Consider the following 17792-nt stretch of genomic DNA (forward strand, 5'->3'; position numbering starts at 1 on the left):
ACTTCCATGCCTAAATTCCTTAGGACATCTCAGGGCTGTCTGTGATGTTCCCTAGGCTTATGGTTCTGGGGTGCTTCATCCCAGGGACTTCATCCCTGGGATGGACTTCTGAAGCAGCCCAGGAGTTCATGGCCTCTATGATGGCTTTGGGCCTTTCCCAGGTCATTCTTGGCTTGACTTGGGACAGTGGCCTCACCCCAGACTTGGTTTTCTTGTCGGAGCAGTAGCAATGTGATCTGGGGGAAGAGCTTTTCTTAATTCATCTGTCATGATCAGATCATGCCCCAGTGACTTTTTTGAGGCTCTCTTGCACTGCCCCCCCCTCTGTAGGGAGGCTGGACTCCCCAGGGTGGTTGGATTTATTTGATTGGTTTATTCCCAGCAACTGATGGAACCAACTGAGCTTCAAAGAAAGCTGGGGAAAATATGTGCTGATCTGCTATATCATCCTTCAGAGGCCCCAATGAATGTCTGCAATAGGGAGTTGGCCGGAGCCTTAGAAAAGATTGTGCCTATGTGGCCTCTCCTAGCCCATCACTCCTGTTACTCCCCGTGGTTCATTGAGGAGTTGAAAAGGGTCAAGAGATGCCAAGAGCACCACTGGAGGAAAACAAAGAATGAATTCGACTGAACACGAATTAAAGCTGCTTATAGGGTTTACCTCATGGCAGTAAAAGTGGTGAAGCAACAATACTTCTTCACTCTTATTGCATTCACAGCTGTCACTCAGCAGCCCTTTTTAAGGTCCCCTGCACTCTTTTGGGAAAGGGTGACTCAAAGATTCATCTCAATGCCATGTGGAGGAATTTTCAGGCATCTGGAAGATAAAATTGCTCAGATTCATTCCTAGTTGGATATCAAGCATGGTGCAAGTCCTGTGAAGATGCCCAGGGAGCAGACTTACCCAATTATCTGGAAATGTTTTGATTCTGTTGGATCTAAGGAAATAGACAGGGTCCGGCAAAATGCAAATACCACCACCTGCATTTTAAATCCATATCCTTGCTGGCTAATTAAGGCCACCCAGGAGGTGTGTGTATGGGTCCAAGAAATAATGAATTCATCTTTGTTGGAGGAGATGTTCCCAGTTCCTTTTAAAAAGGCACTGATATGCCTCCTACTCAAGACTCTATCGCTGGTTCCTATCCTTCTGAACAATTTTCACCCAGTCTCCCACCTCCCCTTTTTTCAGATGAGATGGTGATGCTCTTCTTTCTTTTATCATTTATTTGTGTCTGTGTGTGTGTGTTTAAAAAAAGGAGAAATGTAATTAAAGAGGCAAACAGGAAAGAACACTTCTATCAGAAAAATGTACTCAGATCAGCACATCTGGGAAGCATCCATTCATCAAAATATGTGTTTTGTATAAATAAAAACAACAGTGCAAGATTTGTATACTCAAAGCAATTTTATTAATCTTTTTTGGAAACAAACACATTTGCTCAAAATTCCATTAAGACGACACCAAAACCACCCAAATTCAAACTTTTTTCTTCTTCTACATATTATAATACTTTAAAATGCACTGCTGCCAGTAGGAAAATCTCATTTATACACATATTGATGTTAACAGTTGTATTAAAATAATATGAAATGTTTAATAAAAAAAACAGGAAACAGAATAATTTTTAATATTTGCCTTTAAATGATCTTAGTTAACCACATTAAAATTAAAACCAAACATTATCAATTTCTGCAGAACAGAAGGACTTTTTCAGAAAATGTGATTAGCCAGAGAGGGATTTATCTTATTTAAGAATAATATGTTTAATTTTATGTTCCTAAAGAGGTCCAATTTCTATTCCCAACTTATCTATATGCCTGCAACTATGATAATAATAATAATAATAATAATAATAATAATAATTTATTATTATTATTATTATTATTATTATTATTATTATTATTATTATTATTATTAGTTGGAAGGGACCTTGGAGGTCATCGAGTCCAACCCCCTGCTCAGGCAGGAACCCTATACCATTTCAGACAAATGGCTGTCCAGTCTCTTCTTAAAAACTTCCAGTGTTGGAGCATTCACCGCTTCTGGAGGCAGGTTGTTCCATCGGTTAATTGTTCTAACTGTCAGGAAGTTTCTCCTTAGTTCTAGGTTGCTTCTCTCCTTGATCAGTTTCCATCCGTTGCTTCTCGTCCTGCCTTCAGGCGCCTTGGAGAATAGCTTGCCTCCCTCTTCTTTGTGGCAGCCCCTGAGATATTGGAACACTGCTATCATGTCCCCCCTTGTCCTTCTCTTTGTTAAACTAGACATACCCAATTCCAGCAACCGTTCCTCATATGTTTTAGCCTCCAGTCCCCTAATCATCTTTGTTGCTCTTCTCTGTACTCTTTCTAGAGTCTCAGCATCTTTTTTACATCGTGGTGACCAAAACTGGATGCAGTATTCCAAGTGTGGCCTTATCAGAATTGACTCCTGATTTAGTTACTTGCTAAATATTTATGTAAATTAACATATATTCTAATGTCCACAAAGTTATTAGTATTACCCTATAATCTTCAAAAACATTTTTGAACCCTCCTGCAAATGTCCTTTCCTCTGCTAGCCACACAGTCCTGGGAACTGCTAATGGAATACTATGGAATACCTGCTAATGGAAGAATTACTAGCTGCCTAGTATTCTTCCAGTTGACCAAAAGGGAGTACAAGTATTAGTAGCCAGCTGGGGGCCCATACCTTATCCTCCTCGCTTTGCAGCATTTATTTTTCCATGGGATAATGATCAAATGCTGCTTAAGCCATTCATCTGATTAGTGTGGCAACTTCCTAACAGCTGATGGATTGGGAAACCAGGGAAAGCCGATTTCCCACATTGAGAAATTACTCGTCCCAAGTTCCAGCAGAGCACATTTCCTATTTCAGCCAAATTATATAATTTGAAACTGAGTAATTATCTTATATACAATTACTTATTGTTACCACCTTCACATTGCACACTTGGCTCTCTGATATCACCAGATTTTTCCAACCTAATATGATAGTCCTATATTGTATTGGCTCAACCTGAAAACATTGTTGAGGTTTGCTTTCTCTTCCAGGGTCTGGAAACAATCTTACAGATGGATGCTTACAATGGCATCATAAAGCAGGACTGGTTCTGTAGATTATTTTTTTTACACATTTATCCCATTGCATTCACAGTTATTTTAACCCATTTGGATCACTATTGTTTGCTTGAAAACTTTGACAAAATAACCAGAACTGTCATGATGTATGATAGTGAACAAAACAAGTTAGTTGTCCCCCAACCCCCATGGATTAGTTGTTTTTAGCTGGTAAAACCAGGTACATCTTTTATCTTATAATAATGGCAGACTCAATCACCTGTGCTGTTTGAATTCAGCTAATATATAAACTTAATGAAATTTTGAGTTACTGTTGGGAATCATAAGAAAACCAAATTTTGTAGCTTTCTCTTTATCAATGAAGTGAATAGTTTTGCTAGCCAGTTAAAAATTACCTTCAGATTAAAACTGTTGAAAGAAAAATCAACAGGTCCAGTTCCAAGCTGGGAGTAAATAAAATGGAGGTTAAGACGCTGGAAATAAAATGGAGGCTGTTATTTGGAAAGAAGGTTTAATGATGAGCAGAATCACCAGTAGCATGTGGTTCTGGGACAACTGACCAACTGGCTGAATCAATGGATGGATCTTTATGGGGCTCTGAGACATTGAAGTGGAAATAGAGCAGAGCAGAGCAGAGCAGAACAGAACAGAATAGAATAACAGAGTTGGAAGGGACTTTGTAGATCATCTAGTCCAACCCCCTGCCCAAGGAGGAACCCCTACACCATTTCTGACAGATGGCAGTTCAAGAAGAGACTAGATTGCCATGTTTCTGGGTTGTGCAATAAGGTGGGCTTTTGTGTCTTTTGCTAGTCTCATGGTGGTGGGTTAATCCTATTATGTCCTAGTGATCATGTCCTGTTCTTAGATTTTGGATAAATTCTTAAATCCCTTCAGCTATGGGGGTGAAGGCATTTTGCTTATGAATGGTTTGCCTCAGTCTTTCTGAAAAGATTGCCAAATCTGCATTTCTAAGGGCTGGCCTCCTGAGTTTTTCCTGGGGACGGGCTGCCTTTAAGATTTTTCTCCATTATTCCTTTGGGGAAATATAATATTCTGCCTTTTTAATATTCCCCAAAGTATTTCCTTCTCTAGAAGGGTGGGTAGGTGCTGACTTTCAACAAAACTAAATGGGCAGTTATTTTGTTTTAGGTATTTTCATGATATCTCACTTTTCACAGATGGGCATATTTATCCCAAATTAAAATAACTGATATATTAAATTTCAAACTAAATATCTATCTTTTCTAAAATTAGCTAATTATCCTGAGAGTTTGAGACAATTTAATTTCATTCAAATTTTCCTATATTTTGACATGCACTATATGGAGTCTCCTTATCTTACTGAGATGACTACTGTACTATGTTAATCTCTTTATCTTATAATTCTTGGAATGGGTGGCAAACTTTCCTATCTGTTTTGGCAGCTCCACCTGAATGAATGTGAACTAGCTATTTAATTATAGCAAACAGCTACTGAGGATAGCAAATAAAAAACTGTTGAACAACATTTACCTGTTTTTCCACATTGGATATTATAATTATATTCTACATGTGTCATAATTAGCTTCTTTGAATCATAGAATATGAGACTCCAAATTCTTAGGAATGCCCTTAATTACGTGTGTAATATTTTTATTTTACTAAAAACATACATTATGTTTCAGATAACTTTTTAAATAATAAAGCTGTTTTCTTACAAAGAGTCTGAGTGTATTTCTATACCAGGAGTCTCCAACTTTGGCAACTTTAAGACCTGTGGACTTCAACTCCCAGAATTCCCCAGCCAGCTGTGGAATAATAACAACAACAACAACAATAATAATAATAATAATAATAATAATAGTAAAGTTGGAAGGGACCTTGGAGGTCATCAAGTCCAACCCCCTGCTCAGGCAGGAAACCCTATACCATTTCGGACAAATGGCTGTCCAGTCTCTTCTTAAAAACTTCCAGTGTTGGAGCATTCACCGCTTCTGGAGGCAGGTTGTTCCATTGTTTAATTGTTCTAACTGTCAGGAAGTTTCTCCTTAGTTCTAGGTTGCTTCTCACCTTGCTTAGTTTCCACCCATTGCTCCTTGTCCTGCCTTCAGGCGCCTTAGAAAATAGCTTGACTCCCTCTTGAAACACCGTCGGGGACTCTATAACCTTGTGACGATAGTACAGGGGGGAGCAGGAAGAGAAGTAATTTGATCTGTATGGGTTAAGGTCGTCGGCAAGGAATATACGAAATCGGAGGTCAGGGGACTAGTAGAAACAACGAGAAGAGACATGAGAAAGATCTCAGAGTTGTAGAAAAATACATCGTGGTGACCAAAACTGAATGCAGTATTCCAAGTGTGGCCTTACCAAGGCATTCTAAAGTGGTATTAACACTTCATGTGATCTTGATTCTATCCCTCTGTTAATGCAGCCTAGCACTGTGTTGGCCTTTTTGGCAGCTGCAGCACACTGCTGGCTCATATTTAGGTGATTGTCCACTAGGACTCCGAGGTCCCTCTCACAGTTACTACTAGTGAGCAAGGTACCCCCTATACTATACCTGTACATTTGTTTTTTCTTGCCTAAATGTGGAACCTTACTTTTTTCACCATTAAATTTCATTTTGTTAGATAGTGCCCAGTGTTCAGGTCTGTCCAGAGCCTTCTGTATCTTGAGCCTGTGTTCTGGAGTGTTGGCTATTCCTGCCAGCTTGGTGTCGTCTGCAAATTTGATGATTTCCCCATCTGTCCCCTCGTCCAAATCGTTGATGATGTTGAAGAGCACTGGGCCCAGAACAGAGCCCTGGGGCACCCCACTACACACTTCCCTCCATGTAGATGCGGTTCCATTGAGGACCACACACTGAGTACGGCCGGTCAGCCAGCTACGGATCCATCTGGTGGTGATGCTGTCTAACCTGTATTTTTCTATCTTATCGAGTAGTAGGTTGTGATCTACTTTATCAGATGCCTTACTGAAGTCCAAGTGAATTATGTTCACAGTATTCCTCTGATCCACTAATTCTGTCACTTGGTCAAAGAATCTTAAAGTCTTAAAGTTGCCAAGGTTGGGCACCCCTGTTCTGTACTTTATCTATATCAAGCAGGAATAAGGGATCATGTAGGTGCCACAAAGTTTTGTCCAAGATTTAATACAGGTAGTCCTTTACTTATGATCAGTCACTTAGTGACATTCAAAGTTATGATGGACCTACCTGGGGACTACTTACGACCTGGATTCAAGGTTCCAATGGTTGGGTTCCCCTTGCGGTCACATGACCAAACTTCATGCATTCAGCAACCAGGCCCTATTTATGTCCGTTTGCAATGTCCCATGGTCATATGATTGCAGTTTATGATGGTTTGCCAATATCTGGCATTTTCTTCCGCTTTTTGGCAAAATTGCACCCAGAGCAAGTCATTGGCTCACTTTGCTAAATGACCACTGCAAAAAAAGTCATAAAATCAGGTTTGTCAACCCATTTTTATGAATTATGACTGTGATGGGTAGGCTTGTAAGTCAAGACCCACCTGTACTGGTTTGTGTTTTATTAATAACTTGAATGTATAGAAAGAATGCTTATCAGATATGCAGGCGATTCAAAACACGATGGGAGGACAGTTAATATTCTAGAAGATGTTAAAAGTGAATTTACAGGTTGGAGAAATAGGTTGAACGTAATACAGTGGAACCTAAAAGATACCAGTAGAAAGAAAAAAAAAATTAAATGTACCAGGATATGCAAAAAGAAAGACCTTGGGGTAGTCTGATCACTAGCTGAATACAAATTTGCAGTGTGAAGTGACTGCCAAAAAAGGCAAATGCAATTTTAACATGTAGCAATAAAGGAACCGTTCCCAAATCATCAGTAGAAAAAAGCCAGTTCTTTTCCCCATTAGTGGGATCTCACCCTGAGGATTGGTATCCTATTCTTGTAGTCACTGTGCAACAAAGTTGTATGAGGAAAGATGGAAAGAACCATATACTATTGTGCTTAAACCTTTATGAACCCTTCTGAATTTTCAATATTTCTTCACTTTCATGTGATCAAAATTGTAGTCAAGGTGTAAATACAACCAACATGTACATAGGAGATGACCAGGCTGAGCCAAAGGAGAGATCAAATGCACCATTAGTCGAGTCCTTCGTGCCCACAAGAGATCTGAGCCCACCTTCAATTCCGTCAACTGTTAGCTATTACCACCTCACTACTCACCATTAGTAGTTCAGATTCTTGAAGAGAGCTTTACTATGCAATAAAGCTAAATATTCATTTGAACTGTCTGGAGTCCTGATTTCCTGTCCTTGACAGTGTATTTGTGATGATTGCAGTGTTCCGGGGTCACGTGACTGTATTTGGGGCCTTCCCAGCTGGCTTCTGACCAAGCAAGGTCAATGGGGAAAGCTGGATTTGCCTAAAGACTGAAGTGATTCATTTAACAACTGTAGGGGGAAAAAAATCATAAAATCGAGTGCAACTCATTTAACAACTGCCTTGCTTAACAATGGAAATTCTGGTCCTAGTTTTGGTTGTAAGTTGAGGATTACCAGCATGTTTTTGACTCATTTGTTACTAGATAAGAGTTTTAGGATTTGTGCGGAGAATACATCACATTTGAGGTCATATTTATGCAGAAGTATTGAAATAAAAAAAAGTTTCACAAATTTTTAAGTACCATTGAATATTTAGCCTTTGAATAGGAGACCAAGAGGGAATATAACTCCCTGAAAATGTGGTCCTTGGAAGAATGCATGACTTATTTTTTATTCTCCCAGAACCTGATTGAAGGTTAGGATAAAAATTCTGTATGCAAAGCAATAACCTAGAGTTAGAAATTTGGATGTATTCCAGATAATTACTTTGGATTCCTGAACTGAGAAGGGTGTAGGAAATGACGGCCTAAATTTTCTCTTCCAGCTTTCTGATTCTTTGATAAGGAAATTATACCTGCAGTATATTATGCAATTATTGCAAATGTACTTACAGAACTGGATGTCAATTTCCCACACATAGAAATGCATATTTATTTTTACATAACATCTTTGAAACTACAAATGAATTTATAATGCAAAAGTTGCATTTCAAATATACAGTTCAAATATTGGAAAAACAAGTACATGTGATCCTCGACTTACAACCACAATTGTGCCCAACATTTCCGTGGCTAAGTGAGACATTTGTTAAGTGAGTTTTACTACCTTTCCTGCCACAGTTATTAACTGAGTCACAGGAAGTTGGTAAGTTAGTAACTGTTGTGTCCTGAGCCTGCAGTAGCAGGCTCGGGACGTTGTCATGGTAACGGGCTGTTGCAAAGCTGTCCGGCCCAGACAAAGTGGCGCCAGCCTGCGCGCATGCGCGAGGCGCAAAGCGCGCCATTTTTTTGTATCTTTTTTACCCGGGGATTCTGGCTATTAAACAGAGGAGAGAGGCCTGCGAGTCTCTGAGTTGTGACGTAGTAATCAGGAGGAGAATAAAGAACTTGTTGCTGACAGCATGTGTGCCATTCTTTCGCCGCTAAGACGAGGACTTAACAGTAACGTTGTTAAGTGAATCCGGCTTCCCCATTGATTTTGCTTGTCAGGTCGCAAAAGGTGATCATATAACCCCGGCTCACTGCAACCATCATAAATATGAGTCAGTTGCCAAGCATCTGAATTTTGATCATGTGACCATGCAGATTCTGCAACGATCGTGTGAAAAAAGGTCATAAGTCGCTTTTTTTGATGTTATTGTAACTTCAAACGGTCACTAAATGAACTATTGTAAGTCAAGGACTACCTGTAAAATAGGCATGTGTGGTATATATCTAAAGACTGGGTTGAGACTGTAACACTTGATAGGATTCCTTAGGTGAGCACTCATCTCTACACTATAGAAGTGTAGATCAATGAGTGGAGCTTAAGAAAGGAAATTTACCTTGTTTGTAGGAGACTGCGATCCTACTGATAATGCTGATCAACCATTTCTGACATCCATCACTACTAGCCATACTGGTTAGAGATATTGGGTGTTGTACTTCGACAACAGACGATGTGACAAGATTGCCTATCTTTAGCCATGCCTGCATGTGTGTTACGGAATTATAAAGAGAAAAACAAATGCATCAAGCTTATACTATTGTAAGAGGAGAACCATGTTAGTTTATGATGGCAAAAAAAAAATAGAAGTTGTTTGGTAGCACCTTTTCTAACACATTTTATTAAAAGGCAATTCCATCAGCAGGCATACAGCTCACATAAGCTTATGACTTTTAATAAGGCACAAATAGAAATGGTGCTACCAGACTCCTGATTCTGAGCTTGTGATAGCGAAGCCTCAAGGCAGCAAGGTACTGTACTAGTCACAAACCTGGAAGTGGAAATTAAGCAGAGTCATGGAGCCTATGTCTTTTAGGCTAAGTTCAGAGGGTGTTATTTTTCAAAGGAAATGCCTCTTGGTTAACATTTGTTATGAAACCTGCATTGTAGAGGGCTGTTTATACCCTTATTTCTGCTTGTGAGCTTTCAGTTACAAATTCTGTACTGTGAGAGTAAAACATTTGAGTGGATCGACCTTTCCTTTGTGCCAGCTTGGCTCTTATGATAATATGAGCTCATAAAGTAGCATGGAGATGTCATGCAAAACATTCCCACCCTTTGGAGAGTAAAGCTACCCACGTGTTTGTCAAGACTAACCGATCTGGGTAGCAAAAGTATGGATGATGCCTATGAGACAATGAAAAAAACAAAACCCTGTTTGTTACCATCTAGCAGTGGCTGGTCTTGCAGCCCAAATCTTCCAGCTGTAATATTTGCAACGTAAAGGAAAAAAGTGGTTTACTGGGTCAAAATCTCACATGGGATCTATAAGAAGAGTTGCAGGCAGTAGACACTTGCTTTTCTTGCTGAAAATAGTGCATTTGTTTACAGATTCCTCCCAGGTAGAATTCAAAGTCCTATTGATTTTTAAAGCTCCAAATGACTGAGGACCAAGGTACAGTATTAAAGCATTGCTTTTTCTTGTATAAACCTGTTCATTTATTGATATTTTTTTAATGTATTGCTTTGTCCCTCTAAGAAGTAGAAAAGATATTAAAAAAAATTAAAACATACTGATGAATAAACATATTTAAAAAACAACAACCAATGTTTAAACCTTAACCAGAGGGTAAAAATGGATCAATTTGTCCATTGAATCACTATTAAAAAATGGGTAGATAAAGGGTGATAACATATCATCAAGCCAGCATTTAAATTGGGTGTAATAGTCTTTGCACTGAAATAAAACAATCTTCTTAGCTATGCTCAATGTGTTATAGATCCAGAATTTTTGATGAATGAATTCTAGATTTTCAGTATATAATTTAATGTTGTATGTTATACTTTCTCTTTCTAACATGATATGAATATTCATAAGAACCTTTCAGAAATATGTCACAACTATAGAATAAACCCAAATTATATATGTCAGTATTCCCTGAATAGTTTAAGTCATTTAGTCTTTTATAAATATCCTTTAGTTGATAAGTATCAACTAAACTTACAAAATGTTCTGTTGAATTATTTTAATCTAAAAGTTATATAAAGAAAGCCGTTTGATCTAGTGGTTAAGGCACCAGGCTACAAAGCAGGAGACCATGAGTTCAAGTCCTGCTTATCCATGAAAGTCAGCTGTATGACTTTGGGCCAGTCACTCTCTTTCAGCCCAACTCACCTCACAGGGCTGTTGTTGTACAGAAAAATAGGAGAAGGTAATAATAATAATAATAATAATAATAACAACAACAACAACAACAACAACAACAGCAACAACAATAATAATAAAGTTGGAATGGACCTTGGAGGTCATCTAGTCCAACCCCCTGCTCAGGCAGCAAACCCTATACCATTTCAGACAAATGGTTGTCCAGTCTCTTCTTAAAAACTTCCAGTGTTGGTGCGTTCACAGCTTCTGGAGGCAGGTTGTTCCACTGGTTAATTGTTCTAACTGTCAGGAAGTTTCTCCTTAGTTCTAGGTTGCTTCTCTCTTTGGTTAGTTTCCATCCATTGCTTCTTGTCCTGACTTCAGGCGCTTTGGAGAATAGCTTGTCTATTTTGTGTGTTGGATAGCTTCTCCACCTTATTTGTAAAATGTGAAATACAAATTAAATAAAGAAGAGATACAATTAGCTTTATTTAAAATTCTATTTATTGATTTGTTAAAAGAGGATGTCCCACCTCTATACCAAATTTCTTGCAGATGTTCAAGTTATCTTAATCAGTGCTTTTTTTGAAAAAAAAAAAAAAGGTGCCGGAACTCACACATGTCATACAACCCGACTTGCCTACCCTACAAGGTTCCATCCAAAAAAGGGGCCGGAACTCCGTTCTGGGCGTTCTATGACAAAAAAAGCCCTGATCTTAATACTTCAAAATATGGAGTTAGTTTAGTATAACTGAAAACGCTTTCCAATGCTAATATAAGTTTTGGTCATAAGATATTGTAGTTAAATATTGCCTTTCAGCAATTTTAGGCAATCTAAAAAATTCTTCTTGAAGCACTTCAAATGTTTTAAAGATTGATCAACATTAGATATAAAGCAGTAAGATAATTTTTTGCTCAAAAGCCCCCCCCCCCCCAAAAAAAATTACCTGAAATTTTCAGATCAGGATTAATCAAAAGTATAGTTATTTTTACAACATATCCAAACGATTCTTGTGGTCTTTATTAATGGGAAAAAATCTGAATTTTGATTAGTCCCTTCCAAGATATCTCTGGAGTTGTGTCCAAAATGATAGCTGAGATAAAGGACATGAATTCTAGAAAGAAATAGAAATATATAAGCCCAATAATATTGTTGAAAATCAATATACTGTAAATAAAAAAGATCTTCATATCAAAAGTGTAATTTAGAAAAAGAAGTATCAACCCATCCAATACAAATTTTCTTCACTGTCTTAGCAATGTTTAAAGTATCTAGAAAATATTAACATGGGAATCAACTTAGTTGCATATATTCATTTTGAAGTAACATTACTTTTAACATTTATTCTCTCCCACAGATTCACAGGGAATTTCAACCATCCCCTAGTATTAAAATTAATCTGACTTAAACAATTTGCAATATTTATCCTTACAAAGGGGAAAACCTGTAAGTTCCAACAAAGTTTGAGATCATTTTAGCTGAGCCTGAAGAGGATTCAGGAATTTTGCCACCTATAGAATTTTCCTTTCACTTCCTATAGAGGAGCAGCAAGATGGGGCTTGGAAAAGATATGGGGAGATTGTGAGTAAAATATGAGTTCAAACCTTTATAGAACATGAGCTCAGTCATGGAAACAAGGAAGCATGAGAAAGAAAATAAAATTGCCCTGCCTTGATTCTGTTGGATATAAGAAAGAAGGAAAAGGAAATACTGTCAGGTTTTCAAATTATTATATCGTTTAATAATAAAGTAGAATTACAGAACTTCTTGTGATCTTTGCCTCCAGACTAGACCTAGCATGAAACGCTGACACTTCCTATTAAGCAACTTTTTGGAAGTTGTTAAAGTGATTCCATTTTTAACATGGAAAACACCACAATAGTTCTGTTGTTGCTTTTATTAAACCTTGTTATTTTTTAAAAAAAAAAATACATTTATTATTTTTATGTTTCTGTGTTTTGGTATTGTGAACCCCCCATAATGCTATAGAGCAATACTTCCCAAACTTTATCCTTCAATACCCAAAACTACTTAGCAAAAAGCCTTTATTTCAATGTTCCTGTTGTGATTGGTGATGGGTTTGTGTGTCATTATCCCCCCCCAACCACTTTTACCCAATTTGGGGTAGTTTATCTGGATTTGGGAAGCATTGCTTATAGGAAAGGCAGGATTTAAATATTATAATGAGTTAATAAAAGACGTAAAGTCAGAGACAAGGAAACTGCAAGTTGAGCAACAGAGCATGAGTGAAAAGGTAATGAAGATGAAAAAATGCCAGAAACTGTTAGACCTCAAGGTAATGGGAAGGAAACTTCATATATAGATTAATAAAGCATAGGGAAAGGATAGGTAACTTGATGCCTTCTAAGTAGGCATATCTAGAGGGCACCAAGTTACCCATCCTTTCCCTATACTTCCCTTTAAAATATCTGACTTTAGGCATATCTAGAGTCAGATGTTTTAAAGGGGCTAATTTGGTCCAACATATCATTATTTTAACTGTGTTTTATAGCAATGACTAACTTTTCAGGTTTTGTATATCAAAACACACCATAAATTGACCATAAACACTACACTGTTTATGTAATTATACATGCTTCAGAAATGATTAAAAAAAGAAGTGCTTTGGATCTAGAATGAGCACAACACCTTTCTGCAGCTCATTAAAATCTGAGTGTCTTTTTTCAATTTTTTTTGTGCAAGTGTGAAAATGACATTGCTGCTCAAGAGCATCCACAAGGAGGGACAAATGATGAAAATGGCCTTGCGGTGAGGCAACACAAGCTCTGCTTCTTCTGTGCACGCTGTGTCTGTTATAAACAAACAGGCATGAAAGAGGTAGGGGTTGCATTGTGATGGTGTGATGTTATTTTCAACTTTTTGATAAAAGCGCTCGATCCTCAGGATGCCTTTGCTGCTGCTGTAATGAAGTAAATTATTAAAGCAGTATATGTTTAATGCAATTCTTAAAAATAGCAGCATATTTTTCAGACTCTCATGGAAGCCGGAAAAAAAGGCTCGTGTGATTTAACAAATCATACAAAGGTGCTGTATTTGAGCAAAGTCTAACACAATTCTTTTGAAGCACAGCACTAGTGTAATGCATTTATTTAGTTTGTAGATTAATACGCTGGTATGAACACATCTGGCTTGTTTATGTGACAAAGCAAGGCATATTCAGCATTAATCATCATTAAGGGCCCCACCTAGCAAACTACAGACAAGTTTTGACAATTTACTGTTTCATTTGGTAACCTAGTAAACTTTGTTGAGCTTTATAAGTCAATTATTCCTGTTTGTTTGTTTTTATTTACTTGAATTATTGAAACAAACAAATCATGGTAGTTCAGTGAGGCAACATGCACGCAAAACTATTTCACTCCCTAGCCTCTTTGTTTCGAAAATAGCTCCTTGTGCACCTGGGGATGGAAGCAGCAGCAAAAACCAGGCAGAGGAAATCCTTCTACTGTACAAGACCCACTCTGGTTTGTGATTGTATTGCTTTCTTCCCTACCAATTTTTTCCAAAGAATCATAATTTACCAATAGTCTAAGTCTAGTTGGCTTGCTGTACTACAGTGAACTAGCCTTCAATAAATCATGGTTATAAATTGTGGTTAAGCTCTTCTTTTACTACAATTTAACCTATAGTTTGGATTTGGATGTCAGATCCGACAGAGTCAGAAAACACGCTAAGCCAAAATGACTTATGACCATTAGTTTAGCAACTGTTAAAAGTTAAGACCGCCCTGAAAAAAGTGACTTACAGCCAGTACTTGCACTTACAACTGTTGCAGCATCCCCACAGTCACGCAATCAAAATTTGGGCACTTGGCGACCAGGATGTATTTAAGATAGTTGCATTGGCCCAGAGTCACATGACTGCCATCTGTCCCCCTTGCCAGCTGGATTCAAACAAAGCAAAGTCAATGGGGAGGAAACTGAATTTGCTTAATATCCGCAAGATCTAACACCACAGCAAAAAAGCTTGTAAAATCTGGTGTGACTCACTTAATGACCATCTCACTTAGCCATAGAAGTTCCAGTCCCAATTGTAGCCATAACTCATAACTGTATATGAATAGAAACTAGACAAACATGAATGGAGTCTAGACACAGATTCAGATCACACTAAACCGCAGAAATGGATCCAAGTGCAATTAAGAATCCATGTAGGTCAGTGATGGCGAACCTTTTAGAGACCGAGTGCCCAAACTGCAACCCAAAACCCACTTATGTATCGTCAGGTGCCAGGTGGGCGTGGCCCATTGGGTGGGCGTGGCTGCGGTGGTAACGGCAGACTGTGTGGGACTAAAAAGTTCAATCAATCAATTCCAACTTTGTGAGATCTTTTTTTTTCCATGAGAAGTTGAAATTGATTGATTGAACCTTTTTTTTTGCACACTGCAGCAGAGGCCTAAAGCGAAAAGGTTTTATAACACCCAGCTGAAGGCCTAGGACTGGGGCGATGGTGCACGTGCCCATAGAGAGGGCTCTGCGTGCCACCTGTGGCACGCGTGCCATAGATTCGCCACCACGGATGTAGGTCATTAGCTGAGGCTTAATGTATCATATAAACTTGAAATTGTTACCATTTTGGACTTCTGTAAATTGGAAGTGAAATCTTCAACCTGATTTTAAATTGTTTTTGCACATCCAACATTGGACTTGTTCGAGATTCAGATATATTAAACCTCTATTGTTGTTGTAAAGAATTACATATATGGCAGAAAGGAGAGAGGTAAGAAAACAGCATATTTTGCATGTTGCTAAAGGATATCTTACAAATACAATTACAAATTAGGATTGTAATTTATATGGAAAAAAGGAAAAGTGTTGGCAAGGAAATGATTTTTAGGAAAGACTGTAATTGAGAGAGGATGCTCACATTTAAAAACCGGCTATTATGATTTGAAAATACCTGAGCAATTACAATTAGGATTTTATCATTGTTTCAAAATTAAACATATTTAAATAGGTGTGTTTACAATGACATAGTTAACCATTGTTACCTTATTGGATTCAATGGTCGTGTACTATGTAATTACCCATTAGCAGAGTTTATATAATCTGGACAGATACTCCATATTCAATGTGCTCATGTCAACAGAGCCAGTGTTTATTTTAATTTTTTAATTAACTGGTTTGAATATTGAATATGAAAAACAGATTAATTTAAAAACAATTGCTGTGATAAATTGTACTAAGTGATTATATTTGCATGACAGTCATAAATTAGTGCAAGCTTTTTCAGTTCAGTGGGACTTACTCCCCACGAACAAAGCAGAATTAGATTACTGTATAGCCCAACTAATTTAAATGTTCTGTAACCAGTTATCTCCTACCCTTCTACCGTTGTTTCCTCAACAATTTAAACTTGACCTTGGTTTTGCTAATGTTGCTCTTGATTTGTACTCAACCTTCCAGTTCAAGATAATTTTACATACTGTTTTGTTTGACATGTCACCTCCTGATATCATTGATGAAAATATAGGAGGCATTTGTGTGAAAGGGAACGAAGGGCTAAAGAACTATCTGCAAATCGATCCGCACTTATACTGGAATAAATCTCATGGAACGAGTAAAGTGCTTAATAAACAGTTACAAAATAGATATTCAAGTGTATATTATAGTATTTACTGCTATACTAGGAAGCCTCTATTTTATGTGGAATTATCCCCGGATAACTGAATACTATACACGGTTTCCGCCTCGGTGTCTTGCTGCAGCAATTTCGCAAGACCTATGTCTCTTTGGCATTTCCAAAGGTTTGAAATAAAAGTTTTCCCACTCGTTCCGTGGAGTAACGATATCCAATTTTGCTTTAGATTTCCCGTCTTCCTCAGGTAAAGCTATTGGCTGCCCGCTTTTCCACCCCTCACCATTCAACGTGATGCTTTCCCCTCTACCTCCTTTCCTGGGGGAAAAAAAATCGTATCTGCAGAACTTAAATTTCCTTCGGTCACCGAGGAGGCCTTTCCACTTAGTCCTCTGGTGAGTTTTTAACCCTTTTTTTTACTACCCGGAAGCAGCGCCAGCAGCGCATTCCCAGGTTACGGGCAACCACGGCTTGCCAGTCGCCGATCAAGAGCTTCAGTGGTTCCCTGTGCGCATGTCTCCCTGTGGCGCGTCCTCCGTTCGCGCCTGCGCAGAGCGCCTGGCTGGCCGTCAGCCTTTCTTTTGGTCAGGCCCATTGCAAAGCAGCTCCTCCCCTCTCATTCCCTTTCCCCTCCCCGGCAGCGCGGCGGCAGCGGCGGCTGCTACACCGGGTAGGTTTCTAGTCAGTATGGCCGCTCCTCCTGCTGCTGCTGCTGGGAAGGTAAGAGCGCGCGGGCGGGCGCGCGGGCGGGCGGAGGGCGCTGAGGCTCGTGCGTTCCGCTGTCCTTTCGCCCTGCGCGCCTCGACCGAGCGGAGAAGCCCCGCGAGGGGCGGTCGAGCCGGGGCCCGCCTGAGCCCCGAAGGCTGACCGGGTTTGTTTTGATTTTACAGGTCGAGGGAAAGTTTTCGTTGACGGCGGCCGCTTGACACCCAGCTCGTAAGGCGTCCGGCCTCCAGGCCTCTCCCCGGGCGGGAGCGGGACAGAGCTCCAGCAGGCGAGCAGAAGGCGCCTCAGGAGGGGAGTGAATTTTTTTCTTCTCAGCCAGCCAGCCACCTGCAGTCCCGACTCTTCGTAGCCCGCGGTTCCACCGGCCTTCGCCCTCCCGGTTTCCTGAGGAGATTTCTGCCGCCGTTTGCTCCAAGACCTCCTCGGCGAGAGCCGCCAGATGCCTTTTCTCCCCCCCCCCCTTTCCCCATAAGTTATCTGCGTTGGTTTAGACCCTCAGTGGAGGGGACCCCCCAATACCCCTGGCTTTCACCAGACGTCGGCATCTGGCTGTTTAGCCTCCTGTCCGTTTCTCCCTACTTGAGAAGACCATGTTATTCAGTGGCTCAGATATGTGGCCAGGTGTATTGCGCTAAGATGTGTGGGGAAATACTTGCATTTCCTTAATGGTCGCACTGGGGTTTCCGTTGGCTCCTTGAAAATTGGAGTCTGGGCCTATGCTGCCTAGGGAGGGGGGGGGGG

The sequence above is a fragment of the Protobothrops mucrosquamatus genome, unplaced genomic scaffold (assembly GCF_001527695.2).
Source record: "Protobothrops mucrosquamatus isolate PMUCROS unplaced genomic scaffold, P.Mucros_1.0 scaffold428, whole genome shotgun sequence".
NCBI lineage: Eukaryota > Metazoa > Chordata > Lepidosauria > Squamata > Viperidae > Protobothrops > Protobothrops mucrosquamatus.